The sequence below is a fragment of the Macrobrachium nipponense genome, chromosome 40 (assembly GCF_015104395.2).
Source record: "Macrobrachium nipponense isolate FS-2020 chromosome 40, ASM1510439v2, whole genome shotgun sequence".
Taxonomy (NCBI): Eukaryota; Metazoa; Arthropoda; class Malacostraca; order Decapoda; family Palaemonidae; genus Macrobrachium; species Macrobrachium nipponense.
Window position 1 is genome coordinate 36,854,208 of NC_061101.1, and position 24,981 is coordinate 36,879,188.

Here is a 24,981-nt window from a genome sequence, read left to right on the forward strand (position 1 = left end):
GTTATCATAAGGCAGAGTTTTTTCCTCTGCTGTTTATGAGCTATTTATTAGCTCTATTAAATTTTCCAAAATCTGTTTTTCTATTGAATATTTTGTTCTTACAGTTTTCCTTCTTGTCTGATTTTCTAGTGGCAAGACCTGAAGATGGAATTTGAAGCTTGTAAAATGCTTGGCATTTTATTTACATTAATTGTTGATTTTTAGTTTAGGGAATTAGGCCATCATTAAAAAAAACGGCGTTTACTTCTCGAGTAGTAATGTCATTCTTTATTCATACATGAACGAATTCCCAAAAAAGGGTAAGAAAATGCAAAAATGAATTTTAATTATTTATCAACTAAAATAGCATCTTTCACAACACAGGACAATAAAACATTCATACATTTGACACATGTACATCATGCATCATTTTTGCCATTATCATATCTCTTCACTCACTACTTCTAGCTGACAAACCTGTAATTTTCACCGTTTTTTAGAAAAAATTATATTACAGCCTTTATACAGTATGGCAACAAAATTTAAGGTATTTTACATAAACATTTACCCTTTCACATTTTGTAAGGCAAAATCTTCCATCATACTCATAAATAAAATATATGTACACTACTGTACTATATCTGCGATATGAACACAGTTCTAGATAGTTTTCAAATTCCCCAATGAATTTTAAAGTTTGTCTCTTTTCTTAATTGGACAAAAATGCAAATGATCAAGGGATTCGACACAGTCAAATTAAGGTCCCCAGAGATTAAAAATGTGTTTATCAAATTTTGTCGTCCTTGTAAATAAGGGTGCCAACGTGTTGCCAAGCTCAGTAGCGAGTTTCCCTGGCTTACTCGTAATGCTCTTTCAACTTTGTGAGAAGTGCATCGCAGGTCTTCTTGGCATCGCCCAAAAGCATGTTTGTGTTAGGCTTGAAGAAGATGGGGTTGTCAACAGCAGCATAACCAACACCAAGGGAACGTTTCATTACAACGACCTGAAAGGTTTCAAAATTAAAGAACATGAGCACTATGCAAGCAAATGTAGAAATGAATGTTATACTCTCATGCTGTACACAGCCTATCTGCAGCAATTCATTAATTGTATATTACATGTCTGCATATGTTAATGTTCATCAAGTGCACTATATCATCATAAAAGCTTTCTCCATGAAATAAATGTGCAAAGGCATACTTTACTCATCTACTGTACCCCAGCACTTCTAAATGCAGTGCATATATAATCGTTCTCATACAGTTCAACATGACTTTCTAACACCTTTTTTTTTTTTTTTTTTTTTTTTTTTTTTTTGTTTTTTTTTTTTTTTTTTTTTTTTTTTTTTTTTACAGATGTGAGAACAAGGAAATGAGAGAAACCTGGTTGGAATTAAGCTGGTAATGCTGACATACTCTTTGTAGCTTGTCTGTAAGCAGAGCACTGCCATGTGTATGGTTCAGTTTTTTTTTTTTCCTTTTTTTTTGTAAGTTGGGGAAAGGGTGTACACACAACGAACATGGGTATAATTCATTAAATAGAAGGCATCTAAAGTCAAATAGACTCAGATCTATGCCAGCACCATCTCAAAAGAAAAGTTTTTTTTTTTTTTACTACATTTACAAAGATTACAATGTACAATTCCAAATGTCTCACACCTGGATTTTCAAAGAATCTAAGGACTTTTTCCTAAAAACAGAACTTCTATGAAGTATTTGCCATTGGTGTCTAATATCTCGAGTTATTATGTGGTAAACGTACAATTTTCACATATATACAAATTTTATTTGTTGGGATATCACACCGCCTAATGACTGAAGTCTTTTGACTCCAAGCCCTATAAAGAGTTATGTCCCTTTTCAACATTAAAGTAATAGAACCATAAAAATTTTTAAATTTACTTACTTGATTTGAAAGCCAGACACGAAGTACAGGCATACCAGCAATGATAGAGTTAGGATCATCTTCGGCAGCCGAGTTCACAGTGTCGTTGGCACCAATGACCAATACCAAGTCAGTTTCAGGGAAGTCATCATAATCTCATCCATTCCAGTACAACATCATATGGGACTCCAGCTTCAGCTAACAATACATTGAGTTGACCGGGCATACGTCCAGCCACAGGATGAATACCAAATCTTACATTCTTTCCCTTCTTCTTTAGCAAATCTACCATTTCAGCAATTGGGTACTGAGCTTTGGCCACACACAAACCATAACCTTAAAAAAGAAAAATATTTAAATCTCATTACTGAAAGAAAAAGGCAAGTTTTAACCCCTAAAACACAGGGATTTTGTTATGTACTGCTATCATATTAAAATTTAGCATATCTAAAATACTATGATATTGTCTCAAACACATCATAACTATTCGGTTCCATGATGAGCTCAAACTACAACCAGGCTACAGAATGATGATGTTCTTTGCATTAGCCATCATGTCAACAGTCTGTTCAACATTTGTCTCAGTGTGAGTGCCAGTAATTTCCATGGGCTTTCCACCACCAGTAGAGGAGGTACCAAATCCACCAAGAATCACATTTGGCAATGATCTGTTCATGGCCTGTAAGAAAAAAAAAAACAAAAAAAAAAAACAATAAAATGGGTTTGTCCATATACAAGCCCAGTATTTAACAACAGCCTAATTGTGAATAAGTGCAGTCCTCCCAGTACATATTTAAAAATAGCCTAATTGTGACTGTGCAGTCCTCCCGGCACCCCACTTAAGTCTTCACTCTTCATGTGGCTAAGTAAGCACCCAGGTTCCAAAACACCTCTGGTGGCAGAGTCATTCCATGTGTTGTCTGGACAGGCTGCAACAGGAAACTCCCTATGAAGATATGGGTTTGTGTATGAAAAAATGAATTGTTCCATAACAAAACCATTACTTCACAACAGCATGAATAGCTATTTACATGGGAAGGTTTTGCTGCATTAATAATTGAACCAGGGCCTGTGGAACCAATATAAGATTTTTTTTTGAGTGAAGATACATAATATTCAAAGGTTAAAAGGACTAACAAGTCATGAAAGGAACCAAAACCTTGTAAGGTGACAGGTTGTACTATCTGGGATGGTCAAAAAGGGGTTCAAACTTTGCTGGGTAACAATCATTAACACAAAATACTATGCTCAGAAGGAAAGGAATGACTCTGTGTATAAAACTGAACCACAAGACCCAGTATTGGGTCCAGGGAGATCATTCTGTGCCTTTATCACACACACACACACACACACACACACTAATATATCAACATTATGCATTGTATTCACATACATTCATACAATTAGGAAAATTATGTATAAATAAATTTAGACGTTAAAATTATGAAATATTTTATAAAGTCACAGTTTAAATAAAACTTCTGCACCAAAAATCTCATTAAAAGATCTCAGATGAAGGCCACATTTTCTGTGGCTGCTTAGAATCCAAGAGCAGTGCACTTGAATTTGATCAACCAACAGTAACCTGTCACAGTAAATAATAGATAGAAAAATATCAGTGAAAAAATTTAAGAGATATTGTTAATAATTTTAATCAAATTAGATACAATACGTATACACATATTACAAAGAAGCAACCACATATAAGACACCAATGACCTATGTACACCTAGACTTAGCACAAGGTGGTAGTTTCAATTTAATTTTGCTGTATCATACAAAATGTATTACTTGTCTATTTTTATAATTTTGCTATATGAAAAACAGCAATAAAAACAAGTGATTAAGAGTACATATTGTGTCAGTTAATATGGAATACGTACTTATTAAAAAATCTGGCAAAAGCTTGAAGAGTATGCTTCTAAATCTTATATACATAAAACATACTGTACCTTGCATGATATATGACAAGATGGCACCAGATGATCCGATGAGTGCGCCGACAACTGTCATGAGATTGTTATTCAACATGAAACCTTCTGCACACAGTGCCCATCCTGAGTAACTGTTGAGCACAGTAATAACAACAGGCATGTCAGCACCTGAAGATAATGAGAATGTCTGTTACCTTCCTCACTACGACTGCCAACCTAAATACACTCAGATCAGAATGGAAATAATCTCTCTCAGCCTTCTGTTAAGAGATTGCAGTCATCTCTGAATTTCCAGCAATGGAGACCTTCCCATCTGCATATAGCTATAAAATTGAAATGAAAAGAAAGGTATCTTGAGAAGAAGAGAGAGAGAGAGAGAGAGAGAGAGAGAGAGAGAGAGCGAGAGAGAGAGAGGAAGAGAAGAGAGAAGAGAGGGGGGGGGGGGGAATATGTACTGCTCAACATGAACATTACACTCACGGGCCGAATCAATGGGCTAGATATCTTATCTTGCAATTATATTTCATTGGCTAAGCAGAAACTCCTCTTTGTTTATACAGTCTTCAACTAAAGCAAACAATAATTTCTGGAGACACATAGATCTTCATCTTCAATAGTGGAAGTATATAACTTTCCTATAGTTTCTAAATCTTGTAAGCAAAAATCATTTGGACAAAAGGAATAAATTCATAACACAAAATCAAATAGGTATTGCAAGTACAGTACATACCACCAATAGCCATTGTAAGTGTTACTCCCATGATGGCTGACAGGGTAGTTGTTGCTCCAAGCATAGATAGACCAACAGACAAGGAAGATCAATGAAGTAGTAAGCCATGGCACCCACATTAGCAGTCATAAGACCAGCATTAAGAGCATGACGACCAGGGAGAAGAAGAGGTGCAGAATCCAACACTCCTTGAAGTTTACCATATGCAACCAGAGAACCACTGTAAGAATGAAATAAGAAAGGATGAGAAAGGATTTATCTTTTAATATTTCAAGTTTTTCTTAGATAATACTGGACTGTTAGAATCAACTGTAAATTCCTAGTGTGCAACAAAACACTTTTTTCAAAAATCATATTAATACTGACTGCAATAAAAAATAAATAATGTAAGCTACAATGAAATTCTTCCCTGAAAACATTCCACCAAATGGAAATTCAAAATAAACTGACCAATCACTAAAATGCAAGAAAACAATTGGTCTGACCAAAGTGCAAGAAAAACAATTGGTCTCACCTGAATGTAACACCACCAATATATGTACCCAAGAAGAGTGCAGTCTTGATTGCATTGGCTGCAGGATCAGTTGCAAAGTGAGGGAAGTCATGGAGGTAGGTGGCTATGCAAGTTAAAACAGCAGCAGCGCCTACTAAACTGTTGAAAGAAATAAAGAGAGAGCTTCTTAATGGTCACCTACAACACTGGCCATGTTTTCCCGATACAATGATATGAAAATTAATAAACAAACATGATAGGGAAAATAACCAATTAAACCAAAGTAACTGCATAGAAAATATTCAGAAACTCTACTCAACAATAAGGTATTTTATACATCAAAGTTATTGTGACACTGATAAAGAAAGATAAATGAGTATATAAATGAAAGGTAGCAATTCCTTCTTGGCAAACATTTAAATTGGAGTTCATGTGCTTAGACTAAATGAAATGGATAGAGCAACAACTCATTCAGTTACAGAAGCCACTAAGCTTTTTGGATGCTAAACCTCCTCTAATATTTTCTTCTAATGATGGTCAAGTGAGGAAACAAACCTGTGGAAAGCTGCCACAAGCTGAGGAAGATCTGTAATTTCAATCTTCTTGGCAATTGTAGTACCAATGGCACCGCCCAAACCAGCTGCAGCGACCATTTGCATGAGAACGGGATTGGAGGGCACTAACTGACCAATAGTAGAAGCAATACCACCTGACACACCAATCTGAAAATACATAATGGTACAAATTTACACAAGACACAGCATGTAAATTGCAAACACAAGCACACCTAGTTATTTTCCATTTGAACTAAATTATTATCATCAATTATTAATACAAAACATTTACATATTTTCAATTTTACAAAGAAATGTTCTACAAAAAAGTAACCCCATTCATGGTAGTATCACTCTTGTTCAATCCTCAGCGATACACAATCACTACAACTTATTCTCCAACCACATTCAATTTCACCCAAAAAATCTGCCAGTCCTGAACTTTTCCATCTATAATGCCTTCCCAATTCTACAAGGGTTACATCTTTCCTAGACGTATTCACCTACTAAAGACATTACTACCCTCTGTCTGCAATCCATACCAAAACATTTAGCTTTTGCTACTTTAGAGTTTTGTGAATCTAAAATTGCATAGTATACAGTAACCTGGTATTTTCTTGTAGTCTGCTCTTGACTATAATTTATGTTCTTTTGATACGGTTTTAAGAGACGTGATTTCAGATGCAAGACGCTCAAGTTCATACATCTTTTTATTTCTTAGTCTGATAACTAGTGAACTTTTGCTGTGGCCTCTACTGACCATATGACTAACAAAAATAACAAAGACATACTAGACAATGTTAGTGCAGACAGTAATCTACTTTCAAGTGAGACAATATCGGTTAATATAGTCAAGAGTTTAAAATTTTGTCTACCCACTTCTACTTGTTTGTACAGTGAACCCCCTGTATTCACAGACTCAGATAGTCCCAGATTTCTCTCTGGAACATATATCCTGATTTTTCGCAGAAAATTTGCCTATTAGCAGTATTTTTCTATGTGAAATATCCACACATTTCTGTGTTTTTTAACAATTTCATCATAAAATGCACTTTTTGTGATAAAACTATTAAAAAAACCAAGTATAAACATTTATAGTGGGGTTTTCTTGAGTTTTACCTAACAAAACAGGCAGTTTTAAGCATTTTTATAAGTGTTTTAACTATTTGCAGGTTCTAGCTATACACAGGGGTTGGGGGGGGGGGTGTCTGGTATCTATCTCCTGCAAATACAGGGAACACTGTATATATTAGCTGGTTAATTGCGGAGGCTATCATTTTACAGACATCAAGCCTTTAGAAGAGGGACAACTTCAAAGCCCACTGCCAAATGATAGCTTCAACCACTAACCTGTGCTGTATTTCTGAAAAAGTCATAAAAGTGGAAATTTTCATTACCATGCCTAAAGTATTGCCAAGTCTGCAGGTCTTCTGGTTAGAAAGCCCAGCCAAGGCACCCACACAGCAGAGGGAAGCAGCGAGGTAAGCCATCTGGTGACTCTCAGGATAGCCAGACATAGCAGTGGCAGCATAACCACCAAGGAAGGCAGTTGCTGGGATGCCATACAAGTAGTTATATTCAGGGGGATCTGTTGGTCTGTAACAAGAAAAAGTTTCATTCATAATAAATTTCTCTTATCCTAAGCCAAATCTCTTTAATTACAACTTATGACAAATGTTGGAGATAATTGTGTATCTTTAAAAATATTCATGACAAATGTATGATAAAATTTCTACACTGTATAAGACTTAAGAATGCTAACCGACCTCTTGAACATGTCTAACATTCTTTGGGTGACAATGAAACCACCAAAGATGTTGATGAAGGAGATGAAAGCAGCTGATGCTGCAAGGCCTTCAATAACATTGGTTGGGTAAAGGCCACCACCCATTAACAGTAGACCACCAACAGCAGTTATACCTAGTAGATAGTTAAAACACTTAATTTACTTCAACTAGAGAATAGATATGTATGCTACATAATTCTTAACTCCAAAAAACCAAATACCAAGAAAAATAAATCAGTTTTAATTTGAGAAAAGAAGGCCTCATTCTAAAATTCAATGAATAAAATTACAATGAGTAGCAACATACTTTACATGCTAGACATTTATTATAAACTGAAAGTATTTACATTTTGTTTCTCTGGAATGCAACTTCAACTAAAGAATAAAATTCTTTTGCAAAAACCCATATGTAAAATTTTTCATGACCTTAATTACCAAACAATAAAAGGAAAATTAATTACAAACAAAGAAACTTACCCGAAATAGCATTTGTGACAGACATAAGTGGAGAATGAAGAGCTGGAGTAACAGACCAGACAGTGTGATAACCAACAATGACACTAAGAGCGAAAGTTGTCATCATCTGTGTCATAGCAGCATTGGGAGAGCCCATACCCAGAGACACAAGGGTACCCAGCCCTGTAAATTGCATAAAAAATATACAATATGAGAAAGAAAACAACTTACACAAGGATGGGGGTTGAGTAAGTGACAGCCACCTTTCATCTTTGCTGTGTTGAATAAACAACTGGAAATATATTGCCACAAGCATCACATTAAGTAATTTTACATGTATGTAAATATGTAGCATTGAAATAATTACCATTAATCTAAATATGCAAGCATCAAAGTAATGGTCCCGATGAGAATTTTAAGAAATGAATACAAATTATAATGCAGGCAAGTTTTTGCACTTAATACAGTTTAAAGATCCTAATTTATGAAATTATATCTTATCTACTAAACACGTAAGTTCAACTATCAGTTTACAACTACAAATAGTTATAATCTGGAAAATATTCAGTTCTTACCCGAGGTGTACATAAGCGCATCTTTCATTGTAATATTGAAATAATTTGGTGGTGGAGGAGGTTCCTTTACAGCTGCTGCAGCTGCTGCAGGTGCTGCAGCTACTGGTGAAGGTTCAACAGGGGGTGGAGGCCAAAGCAACTTGCCATTTTGAAGAATGATGGAGCCTCTGACAACCTCATCCTCAAGATTAATATGGAAATGGTCTTTCTCTCCAATGGACATCAAGAATTTAGAAATGTTATTTCCGTACAAAAATGAAGCCTGAGTGGGAAGACGAGATGGCAAGTCAGTGAGGCCAATGTGAGTCACATTATTGTAAACTGATATTTCACCAGGTACAGTGGTCTCAATGTTACCACCAGCTTCAGCTGCAAGATCAACAACAACTGAACCAGGCTTCATGACATCAATGTGTTCCTGAAAATATATAATTTACAAAATTAGATACTAATTTGTTATAATCAACCTTCCTGACCACACTTAATATTCCAAAGAATGATCTATAAAAATGAAAACTTTACTTATAATACTGTACTAATATCAGTTGCCCGGCCAAACCTTGTAACAGTTACTCTTAAAGGATAAATAATTCTTAAAAGCATATATCAAAACCCAGAATTTGATGATACTTTTTTTACAGTCTTATTTTCTTGGCTGAGATACAGGAAGATGATAGTACCTCTGTTTATTGGCAATATCAATATTCACTATTATGAGCAGGTGAATTCTGTTTCTATTTATTATCAAATGTTTAATCAGACCACTGAGTTAGATTAACTCTTAAACAGTTGGCCACCATTTCTCCTGACTACCTTGCCCTCAGAGCCCTTGTCTCTATTTCTGAATCAGGTTACAAGCAAATTAAAAAATGTGGACATGCCAAAGTCTCATAATTGCTTACATATATTATCCACCTATTCTTATGGCTATAAACCAAGCATTGCTGGTCATTCAAATGAGATTTCAAATCATATTTTACTTTCTTTAATAATTAAAACTGAGTGGGGTCTTTCCATCTTCTTGTACAATACACATATAATCTATAGAAGACTGGAAAGAAATTTCAATATGTAGCTCTTTCCCTTCAAATTTGGTCACATTTGCACAAGAAAGATGAAGAGCATGTCCAAATAACTGATAAACCTAGCTCAAAGACAACTGCAGACATGTTATAGAAAGCTTGTTACTTTTGAGAAGCAATAGAGTTGATGTGAGATTTAATACTGTTCTATACCAAACTAAGAGCTGTCTAAAGGAAAACGCAGCCCCTGTGGCTTGTGTTCGACAGGAAGCAGAGCCATATTTTCCTGAAGCTACTTACTAATTAGATTTTTAGTCTTCTGGAACAAAAGATCTTATATTTGACCTTAATTGCTCAATGAAGTTTAAACCAAAATGGTATTTTTTTATATTTAGCTCCTAAACTTTGCTGTAAAAGTTAAGTGCAAAGGGTTCTTTTTGCATATGGTAACTTTTATCCAATCAATTACTGGCAAACTATAAATCTCACATTATAAATTTCTGAACACCTTTTGGTAAAACATCTGAATGCCAACACTTATATTAATCATCTGTTTCCTAGTGTGAACTCTGGCTTTTGCATGGGCCTTGATGCTAGTGAATTAATGCTTTCAATTTCCAGTGTTGTACAAAGATCGCTAGACTCTGTCATGAAGTTCTCATGGATGGTCTCAACTTTCGTGCTGCCTTTGCTGTTTTAACAATGTTAACAATAATGAAGTTATGTTTTTCAACTAAGACAGAGAGAGTTGGAGAGTATTTCTTAGTTATTTTGAATTTTTAAACTAGTGGAAGTATATTGCTAATAGCAGTATTTGATGAATACTATAACAATACAGGGATGTAATCTTTAGTGCTGCCTCATATTGTATTGGTTCTTGGCCAAGTTAATATATTATCAGAGCAGCAGTCCCCAGTTATTGGTTGGGGGTTCCTTTCCCAAAGGCATGGTGATAACCAAAAATCTCATATAATGGCACCAATCCCCGGTTATCTGCGCCAATAAGCGAGGATTGGCTCTGCTGTTAAATGGGGATCAGCGCATATCAGCACTGAAAATACAGTTACCATCGTCGCTAGACAATCGCCATAACACCCGATCACAGATAACAGATTCTGCCGATAACCTGGGACTGCCGTAAACAAAAGTTATATATATATCGTACATAGGTAGTCTGACTAACCTATTTGTATCGCTATCCATTTCTTAAAATAAACCTGTAAATGATGACTAATTAAGTTATTAAAATTAGCACGGTACAATTACTTGTTTTATATATTCGTTAGGATGCAAATGAGTATTTACATGATAAAGAAAAACTACCAATTCATTTTTCAATTTTATGATGAGATGTTTAGGATTTACTGAGAGAGAGAGAGAAACTATATACAGTACCTTCTTAATCAGCACTGGTGCTTTCCTCCCAGGGATGAGAGCAGTTGAGACAATAATATCAACTTCCTTGGCCTGCTTGGCAAATAAAGCCATCTCTGCCTCAATAAATTCCTTTGACATTTCTTTTGCATAACCACCAGTACCTTCACCAGATTCCTGAAAAACGACACAATAGTAACATTGTTACTTACAAAAAACAAAAAAACAATTAAATTTTAAAGTAAATATTACACACCATTTCAAACAATATCCTATTAAATTGGATCATCCAAAAAGTAAAAACCCATTTCACATTGATAAAAACTGTCCCATGCAAAAAAATAACTGAATTTGATGTAGTAGTATAGAGTTTTTGTAACAAGTATTATGGGATAATTTAGCACTGTGCATCATAAAAATTTCAATTCATGGACTGCATAAGAAAAATTCTTTAATTAACTACAGTAAAGTTACTCAAGTGCCAATAACTTCAAACCATGAACCTAAATGTATTACCTACAGTATTTCACTATTACAGTCTTACTAGCAACATGACCATTTAGCGAAGAGAATCGATCTTTAAAGAGAACTGATCAATTATAAATATTTTAGTTTCTACTTAACCACAATTCTCAGCTCTGAAGAATTGGCACTCAATTTTTTTTTCAAATATCTGAGATCAATATTTCAAAGCTTTTTTACTTCAAATATATCTTCATGCAGATTTTACATAGGGTTAAAAGTTCTTGTCTGCATCATCTGTTAAGACCAGTTTTGAGATAACATACAACATAAGTGACAGGTTCTGCCCATGAAGCCTATTAATCATAATTCTAAACATACTTTCATTTTGTGTGCCAAACTCTCAGCCTCATTCTTAAAGGTTAACAATGCATTTCGCTACTCATTTGGATTGTTCTCTACAGTATTTTATAGTACTTTCATCATATCCACTAATTTAGGGTACTTCTTCATACTTTTTAATTTGTTCCATTCCTTCAAGGTTTCGTTTTGTAAGTAATGAATTGTGCTTTTTATCTTAGTGGTTTTTTCTTAAAAATATCCTGTTCAGGAGTACTCAGGAGAAAACAAACCACCTATAACTGTTCCCATGCCTTGATGGAGCAATCATCTTCTCTTGATGAGGTCTTCATATAACATGGAACAGACTCTGCAGTATCTAATTACAAATCAGTCTGAAGACTTGTTACCTAAGCCAGAAGTCTGAAGCCTTCCAGCTTGTACATAGTAGAAATAGGTCTCCATCTCCTACAAAGCATCTCCTGGCAGTATACAAGTTCTGTTTATCAGTGCAGAGGTCTACCTTGCCTACCTGCATAGTTTGGCAGCTGATAACATGGTTCCTGTTAAGTGCCAATGCACCTCACATCCTCTTCCTCTGTCCCGATAGCTCTTACAGCTATAAAGTCTCACACACTTATTATCACACCATATGCCTCAGCACACACTGCATTTCACTGAAGGTGGGAAGCAACTTAGCACCCTCAAGTAAGTTACTGTTCTTTTTTATTTGTTTATCCTTAAACTCTGCTTCCACCCAAATCATGTGACAACCAACATCTGGGACCACAATGCATTGTTGAAGGTCTTTTCTGGCAATACTTCATCTACTGCCTTATTTTCTGTTGATAATACTTTTAATGGTATTTTATGGATATGTAGGCTCATGGATAAATTTATCTTCAAGACAAAGTGTCTAAAGAATTAAATGAGAGCTGCTTTTCAGAAAGCCCTCTTGAAAGCACACATTAGGATCTTGCCTCTGTAGGCATGAGCATCTAAAGATTCAAGAATTAACATCTTTGCTGCCAAAATGTGAGGTTTTCTGGGGATACAAAATTTACAATGTGCATACTTATTCATAATGAAGTTCCTTACCCTATAAATATGGAACAGATTGCATATTTTTGTCATAATAAGAATGAAGAAATCTAAATAGTTACGCAAAGGTAATTTCTAGAAAAAAAATTAGGTGAAAATAATGCATAGTACATTATATCTCAAGAGACATTAACCAATCTAGTTAAACCTTGCTGACAGCAACTTAAGCTTCTAAACCTTGCCTATATGACACTCTAAAATAATATTAGAATTATTCAATGTGCTTCATAGTTACCTGTCACTGTTATATATATAAAAAAAATTTTCAAAAGGTGGTAATAGAGAATGATGAAATGTTACCATGACTTGACAAGAAAATTCAAGCAGTAACAAAAAAAAGGAAGTCAGCACCTTACCAGAGTAAAGACTAACAAGATATGATGCTATGAATACTTAACTCCCTAGTCATAAAGATACTACTTGAAAGAAAGAATGATTTATACCACTCATTGTTAAATGACTACTAATCAAAAGAGCAGGTTGCACTACTGCATCATTGTTTAATATTTCACTTATACTCCAAAGTGAATAATAAATACCCCTTCCCTGTAAAGTCTTTTTAGCTGAACAAGAACCATATGCATCATTAAACAAGTCACACTTGATGAAAAATAAATTTGTTCTACGAAACTTCAATATCAATTCTTGCATACCTTTACATTAACTTCAAGAAACTCTGCTCCAAAGGATTCGACTTGCTCCTTGACAGCTGCACGGGTATCGAAAGCCCTAACAACGGCACCCATGTTCTTGGCCTGACCAACTGCTGCTAGACCAGCTACACCACCACCAATAACCAAAACCTTGGCAGGGGGTATCTTACCAGCAGCAGTTATTTGACCTGAATTAAACAGGAAATCTTGGGTAACCTTAAAAGAGCAATTACTGCAATGCAAAAAAAATTTGCTGATGAAAGTATTTGATTTTGGTATCTTGAAAATCACATATGTAGAGATGAATAATGTGTGGACTAGCAATTTATGAAAAACACAATTCTAATATATTAATATAACTATACTGTACAAACAATGTTACCAGTTACATGTTTATTATGTGCAATTTGAAACCTTTTAAAAATATCTTTAGACTTTCTCAACAATCAATAGTTACAATTAATGTTCTCTTTTTTGAGATTTCAAAAATTATCTACAAGTAAACCAGTTGGGTACAATAAACGAGACAAGGTGTAAGTGCCAACAACAAATATTAAATAATAAATCCATTTCAGGAAAATTTCATAATATGCTTACCTGTGAAGAAGCGACCAAAATGATTGGATGCTTCTACAATTGCTCGGTAACCAGCAATATTTGCCATGGAACTTAGAGCATCAAATACTTGAGCTCGGGATATTCTCGGAACACAATCCATGGTGAGCAAAAACAAAAGCAAATGCATTAAAATGTTTAAAATTGCATTTAATTTGCTGCATTCTTTTCTAAATGATCCTAATATGACACCATCTAGGCACTATGCTTTATAAATGCTGATTAAAATAGCTGGTCATAAGGAATACGGTATATTAAAAAAAAAAATGACAATGTACAAAATGATATTGTTAGAATACAATAAAGTTTTGTACATACTTACCCGGCAGATATATACTTAGCTTATGTCTCTGACGTCCGACAGAAATTCGAATTTCGCGGCACACGCTGCAGGTAGGTCAGGTGATCTACCCCCCTGCCGCTGGGTGGCAGGAATAGGAACCGTTCCCGTTCTAGAACCAGATTTTCTCTTCCACCTGTCTCCTGAGGGGAGGCTGGGTGGGCCATTCATCGTATATATCTGCCGGGTAAGTATGTACAAAACTTTATTGTATTCTAACAATATCATTTTTGTGACATGCAACTTCCCCGGCAGATATATACTTAGCTGATTGACACCCTTGGTGGTGGGTGAAGAGACAACTATTTACTGAATAGACAGGTAAACAACATACGTTGTAGGTAATAAATAAATAAAACCTTGGTTCTACTTGTTCAGGCGGAAGATTCCATGGCTAATGCCTAGGAATCTGCTTCGCCTCAAGAGCCTCAGCGAGGATGTGACCTATGGCTAAGATTCTTGTGGGTCTGTCGATGGGGTCTTATCCATTTACTCGACAGAGCCTCTTACATGACAATATGCCTATGCCTAGTGGCATAATTAAGGAGCACAACACCGATCCCGATCACCTATCCTAACACGAGGGTTAGTGCTTAAGTTGAAAAGAGTTATCCCCAAACTCCTTTCAAACAACCCAAAGAAAAAACACGACGTTAACTAAAATTTAACTCATAGTTAAGGATCAGTATCGGCTCCCTATCCCAGCAATGTATCCGCAGACACGTATCAACCAAGAGAGAAGGATCTCTCGTAGGTTATCTTGACATCCTTCGGATATGGGAAGTCAACACAGAGTTGCATCTCCCGTATGTGACAGCTAATATGTCCTTATGACATATTGTTAAGGAAAGAACAAGAATACAGAAAAGCTCGCACTTCATGCGCTTTTAATTCTCAGCTGTTTGAAGGAATCATCAATGCACTTGTCAAGTGCTTAGGAGATCATATTGTCTCAAAGAAGGCCAGGGCATCTTGATATAGATCTCTTCTGGGTGAAGCCTGGAGCCTGGCTAGCGCCTCGCGCCTGGCTGGAGCCTTGCGCCTGAATGGCGCCTAGAGCCTGGCTGGAGCCTCGCGCCTGGCTGGCGCCTCGCGCCTGGCTGGCGCCTCGCCCCTGGCTGGCGCCTCGCCCCTGGCTGGCGCCTCGCCCCTGGCTGGCGCCTCGCGCCTGGCTGGCGCCTGATTGGCTCCTCCCTCCTGGCTAGCGCCTCGCGCCTGGCTGGAGCCTTGCGTCTGGCTGGCGCCTTGCGTCTGGCTGGCGCCTTGCGCCTGGAGCTTGGCAGAAGACTTCATGATTACTGTCTATGAGTCTGCATGCCTCAAGAGTTTCAGCGAGGTAGGGACCTATGACTGACAAACCCTTCTGGATCATGTCAATGGGGGCTAGCCCGCTTACACGACAGAGCCTTCTCGGATCGTTGCCAATGGGGGCTGACCCACTTACATGGCAGAGCCTTACCTGTATCAATATCAATGGGGACTAGCCCTCTTACATGACAGAGCTTTAGGTTTCTCTTTACTGGAAGGAGCCTTGCGCCTGGATGGATCCTCATCCTGACTGGAGCCTAGCCTTGAAGGAGCCTGGCACCTGGATGGCGCCTGGCTGGCTTCTAGAGCCTGGCTGGCTTCTAGAGCCTGGCTGGCTTCTAGAGCCTGGCTGGCTCCTAGAGCCTGGCTGGCTCCTAGAGCCTGGCTGGCTCCTAGAGCCTGGCTGGCTCCTAGAGCCTGGCTGGCTCCTAGAGCCTGGCTGGCTCCTAGAGCCTGGCTGGCTCCTAGAGCCTGGCTGGCTCCTAGAGCTCCGGCTGGCTCCTAGAGCCTGGCTGGCTCCTAGAGCCTGGCTGGCGCCTCGCGCCTGGCTTGGCTCCTCCACATTGCTGGAGCTTCGAGCTTGGAAGAGTCTCTAGGCTGTCTGGCGATGTCCACATCGACACTCTTATATCTGTCCGATTTGTTCGCCTCTGGCGCATTTGCGCCAGGTTGGAGGCCGCCTCCTTCTCAGTATCCGGCCATGACAGAGTTCCTTGGAACTGTCCGCCTCTGGCGTTTTTCGCTGTATTGGCATTTGGCGCTTGGCTGGCGCTACATTGTCCGAGAGTCCTGAACAACCACATAGTTTTATCAGGAGACTGGAGAAGGGTGGAAGAAATTCTTCCCCTCTGAGCTTTTGGCCCCTGGCAAGGGGAGGTGATTTTAGTCAGCTACACCCAGGTAGACGACAGGATATCTAACAATACGAGAGAGAAGAGTCTTCCTCCGAGGAGGATCCTTCGTGAACACTTCTTTTGCTAACGAGATCTCTTCTTACATGTTGATGAGGTTCCTCGTTGCCGAATCTTCCATCTATCCGCCCGAAGGAGGGAAGGAGTCTGGAAGTCGAAGGAGAGACTGAGCTGAAATTGGGCGGAACCCTGATTTCTAGCTCTTATTGTATTCTTCTGAATACCTTCTGGGAAGCATTTTGAGCCACCCCTCATCGCACCCCGAAGACTCTGTAGGCAAACGTTTTTTTTTTTAAACCATCTCTTCTTCTGTAGATGAAAATGTAAGTACCCGCCTGGGCGGGAACCTAAACTTCTATCTGAAAGCGTTGCGTCAGGAATAGAGGGATTAGTTCTTTTTTGCCAGACATACTATGCTGGCAGAACCCATTGCCGAGTCTCCATTGAATCTGATGCGAGATTCCAATGCACAAAAAATTCACTTATCTTCTTGGTCGTTTAGGGCTAAGAGAAACAAAGAATTCCTCATAAACTTCCTCAAAGAAGTTTGATGAGGAGCAGTTCCATTTTGTCGGAACACGGAATCTGTGGCCACACAAAAAAAAATTCCATTCGAAGTACATGATATCCTACTCTTGTCGTATTGCGGTATCGTATAGATCCCGAAGATCTTAATCCTCTGTTATCTCTAATTCCCCTTGTAGAGACAGAGTATAGCCTTTTTCCTTTTACTGCGTTCTTTGATAGCAGATAATACATAGGTGATTCTTCCCTCTGAAAGTGAAGAAAAAACCTCGCTATGTGGTTCACAGAGGTATCGGAAGAGGACAGTTTCCTCATTCCATCTAGCACGATCTGCAGCAATTCTATGTCTTAGCCATGACTATTGTCATTTACCTTGAAAAATCCTCTCATTCATGTCCACTTCTGGTCAGTCTGCACTTGGAAAGACTCAGAGTGGAGAGGTTTTTCAGGTCTATTTATAATAGATTCTGATAGAATATCCAGATACTCTTGGAAAAGCCTTACGAAACATGCTGTGAGAAGAACGTGACTTCTGTGAAATCCAAACCTCTCTAAGGCCAAAATGAGGCATTCATCCTCTCTTCCTTTGACGCCCATTTATCTTAATATCTGTTAAGAATTTATAACTAGGGGAAAAAAGACTAAAGTTTATTCCCCTTCTTTAAATTAAAGATGTCGTATATTGCTACCTCTCTTGGTTTGAGGAAAAGGAAGCAGTCTATAGGAAAGCCTGTTCGTCTTCTACCTTGCGAAGAGATCTATGAAGACTTTCCGCAGGTCTCAAAACTCTTTTCAATAAATGTTAGACATACGTTAACAGTTATTATCTTCGATCGAGAAGGTTCTCACGGACATGCAAAATCTTGCATCGAACCTTTAAGGATCGTTACGTTCCGTGTCTGTTCCCAAATAGGTTCTCTTTTGTTAACGCGAACAGGGGCGAAAAAAGAGATTCTCGATGCTCTTTGCGATATGAGAGAGTCGTGGAATTGGCCTAAGTGATTAAAAAAAAATCATTCCATCATTCCTTGTAACCGACCCCTTTCGATTAAATGGGTAACGAAATCAGGAACGAATCTTGCCGTTACCGAGCCTCCCGAGAGGCTACTGGTTTGTTTGTTTGTATGGTGTTTTTACGTGACCTTCCGAACCACGTCGAGAGTGAACTTCTATCACCAGAAATCCCCATCTCTCACTCCTCAATGGAATGGCCGAGAATCGAACCCGCGACCACCGAGGTGAGAAGCAAACACCAAACCAACCACTACTGGACTCTTAGGTTAATAACTCGCTAAAACGAGAAAATATCTTGGATGGTACTTCTGGCGCATTGCGCCAGGCTGGCGCTTCTGGCGCAATTTGCGCCAGGCTGGCGCTTCCTTCTAGTTCTTTTAGGTTATGTGCCAGAACATCTGTGCCCTTATGGTACCCGACATCCTTCACGTGTTAATTCCGTTCTTAGTAGGAAAAAACTTTTATATACGTAGTATCCGTCCATTCACGGAAACAACTTCTGCCACAAAGAGAATGTTTCCCATCCGACTCACCCATCTTCTCTTGAGCAATATCGATTCTAAAAAGGTTGTGTGCGTTTCTCGAAAGGATGAGAGAATTATATTATTTCGTGCTCTGCCGTATTAGACTCCTTTATAATACTGTCACATTGTGGTAAACAGCATTAATCTAGGAAACTTTTTTGTAAGGATAACTAGGAATTCTGTAGTTAACCTCGGTATGCGCATAAGACTTGACCATACCGTAGTCTTAAAGTGAATTCTCTTCTACTACATTCATCTTCTCACTAAGCATGTACTCTAATAAGCCATGCTGTTTCGTAAGCATGAGAGCATCATATAATATAGAGTTCCGCTGCGTTAGAATCCTTTAATAATGTTACCTACGGTAAACAGCATTGAAAGGTTGTAATATCTTTCTTATTGAAAGCTTCTTAGCAAAAGGCAGACAATATTTTATTTATGTTTGCTTAACTATCCCCTCAATCCGAGGCTAAAACCGCGATTGTATGGGGAGAGACACGGTTAGTTATTCCATCCCGCAGGAGAGAGACATGTAACCAACCACTCATGACCGACACCTACATGTTACTGCGTTGGTCTCTATTAGGCGCGATAGCAGTCTCCGTTAGCCGTCGGCCTTACTCTTCCAGAGTTGCCAGCTACTCCATTAAATAAAGGAATCTTATAAAATTATCGAACTTCAGGAAGTTCTTATTAATGCATATTTAAGCGAAACAAGACTTCGATAAATCTAGAAGCTAAGTAGGTGTTGTCTTAACAATCCCTTAAGCGTAGTCCTTCCTAGGAAATTCCTGGAAGGATACTGATAATTGAGTTGCTCTACAAAGAAGTACTACGGTATGTGTGATTTGCCGTATCGTATTCTCATACAGCAGATACTCAAACTACCTTCTTTCCTTGCCGAGCAGATAAAGGAAAAATTTTTACTGTCTTCGTTCTTTTCGTTAATATATATCTTCTTAAGAAAGGAAGTTAATCCAGGAACTCTTTAAATCTTCGTGATTTCCTCATAAATCGCGGAAGAGACAGAATTCCTGTTCGTCTGTAGGGTTTACGGAAGGAAGTAGATATTTCCTATCCGCCATCATACCCAAACGTCGATGAGATTCTTATAAGAAAAACTCCCCAAGCGCTTGCCTCTTCATAACGAGGGAAGAGCATGAATGAAGGAGTGTGTCCGCATTACTCAAAGAGGAGCCTCGCGACTGACCTCCTCTCTCTTAAGAAGATTTGGAATATTCTGGCGCCTGGCTCCTTGCGCCTAGCGCCTGGATAGTTTCCGCGCGCCTGGAATGTTCCGCACGCTAGAAAGGAGACTCGCTCCTGGAACGTTCGCTTGTGTGGAAGGTCCCGTGCGCCCTGATAGTTCCGAAGCGCCTACTAGACCCCTTTTAGAAAGAGCCTCTTGCCCGGAAACGTTCAATGGAAGGATCGTTCTGATTGCCGCTGTACTATAAGGCTCCTTGCTCTAGCCGTCTGTTTTTCTGTTGCAATTTACGCCAGGCTGGCGCTTCGTCTCTTGAAGGCGCCTTGCGCCAAGAAAAAATTTTCTAGAACGCGGCTCGCGCAGCTAGAACGCGGTCGCGTTTGGTTGTAGGAACGGGCTCGCGATATCTGTTTTCTGGAACGCGGCTCGCCTGCTGGCTGGTTGGAACGTGGCTCACGCTAGCTTGCTGGAACGCGGCTTCCTAAGTTCCTGGCTGGCTCTTGCTCAGTGTTCTCTTAGTTTTCAGAGAACGCGCTAGATCATCAAAAACATATACATTCTTCATCTTTTCGGATGTAAGATGAAGAGACGCACTTTTTTAAGGATGCCTTTTCAATGGCTATCCTTGGCAGTCTGGGACGCTCTACAGAACCTGCCGAGGGGACGCCTGACCGGTGGGGATTCTCTGAAACCCCCTTACGGCTTTCGACATTCCTTCTCCCCTGGGCTTGGGAGCTTGAAAGAGGTCTAGGCCTGGGAGCGAGACAGAGCCGATCAGACGCACCCTCCACTGCAATGGGGAACACTAGTAATCACTTCTTACCTTTCAATAGCTCGCATTTTGAGCCACAATCCTTGTCTTCAAATTGCAATTATGAATTTGAAGTTTCTGCGAAGTAAGAAGGTGATGAGGATGCAACACTACTAGTACTGTAAATACTCTAATTGCTCGTTAGTACGAGTTTCTAAAAAACTTTTAAAAGAAACGTATTCTAGTTACATGCTTTACTGACTCCCTAAAGTAGGAAGTCAGTATATTTCCTCAATCAATTCTAAACAAACTTATTACACATATTAAGTAATAAATATAATATTTCCCTTTCTTGCAAACTATGTGAGTGTCTACCGAAAATTTCGTGGTAGTTACACGTCATATATTCTTCGAAATTTTCGAAGCCAAATTCATTAAAAAGTTAATAAAAGCGTATGCCGAACCAAAGACCCAGTACTTCCCTGCAAAAGACAGCCCAGAAGATCGATGGCGATGAAAAACGAAAATCAAGTCAGGAGGTAGCAACAACATATGTTGACACTACCGCGACAGAGAAAATCTGGTTCTAGAACGGGAACGGTTCCTATTCCTGCCACCCAGCGGCAGGGGGGTAGATCACCTGACCTACCTGCAGCGTGTGCCGCGAAATTCGAATTTCTGTCGGACGTCAGAGACATAAGCTAAGTATATATCTGCCGGGGAAGTTGCATGTACAAAAATACAATTTGACAAAAAATCTCAAAATATTCGTAACACTACTACACCCAAGATATGCTGCAGGGTAAGACTGACGAGTGCTAACTTCCATTTCATATTTTTCTCCATGTATTTCCACTATAACATATTTACTAATTAAACTTTGTTCATAAGATTGGAGTCAAGAAATAAAGAGCTGAAACCCCTTGTATACTAATTACTTGGAAAAGTCCATAAGATTCAAGCCCAGAGACAAACTGAAACCCATCGTATTCATGAAATATGAGTTACAGAAAGAGATGAAACAAAGTTTCTTGTAATTACTTCTCGATACTTTAAACAACGCCAAAAACTGTCGTTTCTAGACAAAACACCTGTCAAATCACTAATTTCTGCATTCTTATTCTTACAGTTGGATGATTTTTATTTCCATCTATGACAAACTTCTAAAATTTGCCCAACTTTTTGTCCCATAACTCCTATTAATGCTTATCCTTCAAGAATTAACGTATTGCTTTATTCATTTAAGGGAATTGGTTGATCTGGGAAGGAAAATCTTCATTAATTGGGATACGAGTATGAATAAAAGCACGGTCAACTTTATCCAAGAAAATACTTTTGTGACCCATTCATTTCTGCTGTTGTGTAGACCTTTAAATTTCTCAAGTGACAATCATTGTTTTAGAACAATCTATTTTTACTTTTACAATTTGTCCTGGAAAAAAATCTGCCAAAATTCAATCCTTTCAGATATGTATATAAAGTTCTATTTCATGAATTTGGTTGAAAAATTAAAAGTTTTTAACCAATTTGTATTATTCATAACTTACAAACCTGAGGTCTTAACATTAGGATAAATACTCAGCACCAGTTGGAAACCGGTAAAGTTTAAAATAACTGTGTACGCAAGGGACTATTGGCATCTTTGCTTGGTCACGAGACATGTGGAGCCACCCACATACCCCTCATTAACTCGTGACCCCACCCCATAGTTATTTTCAATTTGAAGGTACATATATAAAAATATTTTGAAATTAAGTATTATTAAAGTTGGAGCATCCTGACCAAGGGCTGGATATGTCACAAAGTACTTTAACCATAGTTACACATACTATAGCCACACAATTCAACGACATCCTACATTCCTAAAAGAAAAAAAAAATCACTAGAACCACTTCACCTAACCTCCAAATTTTTACAATTTTTAGGTCACCTGTAAGAATTTTTGCATGTTTGTAAATAACACTGCCATCTACAATATTAAAAAAATAATATTGAAAAAGAAAAACTCATAATCACATGAATCAATGAAATGGGAAAGAAAATCCACAGTAGTAGCCTTTTTCATTTTGTTATTTAAAATATATACAGCTTGAATGACCAGCACAGTCCTCCTGTCAATCTGACAAGGAGGACCATGCAGGTCATTGAAAGCTTTCTGCTCTATGTATTTTAAATAAAATCTAACAGGCATACTAAGTGGATTTACTTCCCAAAACCTAATATTCTTGTTAAATTACGTTTACAATTATCACCATAATGACTGACGCCAATACAAATTTGATGGGAACAATAATCAGAACGTGATTCGAAGGAAAAACTACCAATACAATAAGAAATTTGCCAAAAAAAAGGTTTTTATAAAATTACTGCAGATATGGAGTGGATAAAAAGTCTTTTGATACTTACCAAAGGCAGTTATTTTTTTCTCTGCTAACTTGTCAAGCAAATTCCTTGTTTTGTGCTGGTACAAAAAGGATATCAAAGTTGCACTGTCTTTAAGAAGATCAACCTCTTCTAAGGCTGGCTGACGGATTTTCAGTACAATATCTGTAATAGTAAAGAATTTGATTATACAGTGGTCCTATTACTGTACATGAATGCTGACACTATATTTCTGTGTGCAGATACACCAAAAACAGCAAATGCCTACACCCAGCCATCGTTTAAGAAGAAAATATTGTAAGATGATGAATTTCCCTTGGTACAAAAGACAAAAAATATCATAGGCCACTGGGAAATCAAAGTATGACCAACATTTACTAACTGAAAGGCAATGTAAAGGTAACATCAAGCTCATATGGTGTGGTATTTGGCCCAAAAAGGACATTCAGCAGGGCAACAAACAGTCATGGAATGCCATGAGAAAATGAAAGGAACTAGTTTTATTTGGACAGTGACTGTTTAAAATGCCGCATTATAATAGAAGTAAAAAAATAAAAAAATACATGCAAAAAAAAAAAAAAAAAAAATTAAAAATTAAACCTTGTAAAGGAAATGTGCACTTCACCCATAGCCCTTTCGGATCATGGACAATGGCACCTCATAACAGACATGAGCTCCCACACATAAAATGTTGTTTTAAGTGGTGCACACTTCAGAGTTTTGGCTGTTCAAATAGGAAGAATCAACACAGCGGCATTAATTTTTTCTGCTTCCAAAACCCATTGAAAGGAGAGTATGTATATTGTTTTCCAATTTATACTGAAGTTAATGGCACTGTTCGTCAATACTATCTTTTTATCTAGACTTTGAACCAGTCCTTAATATACTACTTTTTCTCTTCAGGAAAGCTTCCCAGGAATAAGGAAGAACCATTCAAGATGCTTTCCATTTACTATTTTTTCTAGGAGATGGACCATTTCCCCCACCTCTCAGCGGCATCTTCAGGACTGGATACCAAATTGACATGCATGGTTTTTATAACTGCATGCAGACTACTGAATTTTGAACGACATTGGGGTACTGAATTTCTATTGTCGGCAGGTCTCATTCTCTTGCTGGGGGTTTGGGTGGTAGCATTGGCATTCCTGGTGCTCCATAGGGCATGTCCTAAGCAGTAGCTTGCGGCAAAGGGCACAGGCAAGAACTTAATTCCCATTTCTGGCTCATTGTCTTGATAGCTTCATTGTCAGTAGTCATGTCCAAGGATATTGTGTTACGTGTGTCTCCCTCCAGGTTCTCAGATATGTCCTATGGTTTCCTTGACGAGTCCTGTTCCTTTCCAAGAAGGGAAGGGAAAAGGAAGGATGAAGTCCTTGTTCCTCTGTATACTTAAAAGCAGGCCTTTGTTGATTTATACTAACAGCTTCTGTTATTTGCAATCTGTGGAGCCAGGCTTCTCCACGCATGATCTCTGTGGTTTCTGGTAATTCTTCTAGTGTTGGTTTAAAGGCATGGTTTTCTACATAGTGGTGAAATATTTTGCCCGTTTGGTTGTGGTGAGCTTGCCACAGCTTGTAATTCATATGCCATGTACTAGGCAGGATCTAAAGTTAATATTCTAAACAGGAAAACCTTGTAAAAAAAAAAAAAATGCAAACTGTCATTTGCATTAAGATATGAGATGACACTGTCCATGCAATCAAATTGGCCCCCTTAACTTTTGCAATAAGAGTCACACAAGTGCAACATTTATAATGGTCTCTGCTTTAAACATTCAATATATAAGTTAAACACAAAACAATATACTATTTTATTACAAAAGAAAATTCTGCTTTTCTTGAAAAAGATGCAGCATGAAGACCCCACTCAGCCACACACTGATCCTTGAGACATTAAAATCACAATAGTTTCTGTTGCTAAAATCTATTGCTAAAAATAGAAAGTCTCACAGGCAATACTGAAATAAGAAGAGAAGCACTAACCTGATGTAAAGGCTGCATCCCTGTCCACGATCTTAGCGCCTGCTTCTTCAAAAGCAGCATTTGGAAACTTGGCCTCAACA

The 24,981-nt window shown here is 38.1% G+C and overlaps 1 pseudogene; it reads right to left on the bottom strand.

Annotated features, from left to right (window-relative positions):
* Window positions 1-316: 316 nt before the first annotated feature.
* The window catches only part of LOC135212087 (NAD(P) transhydrogenase, mitochondrial-like), a 76,335-nt pseudogene continuing 51,670 nt past the window's right edge, over window positions 317-24,981 (bottom strand).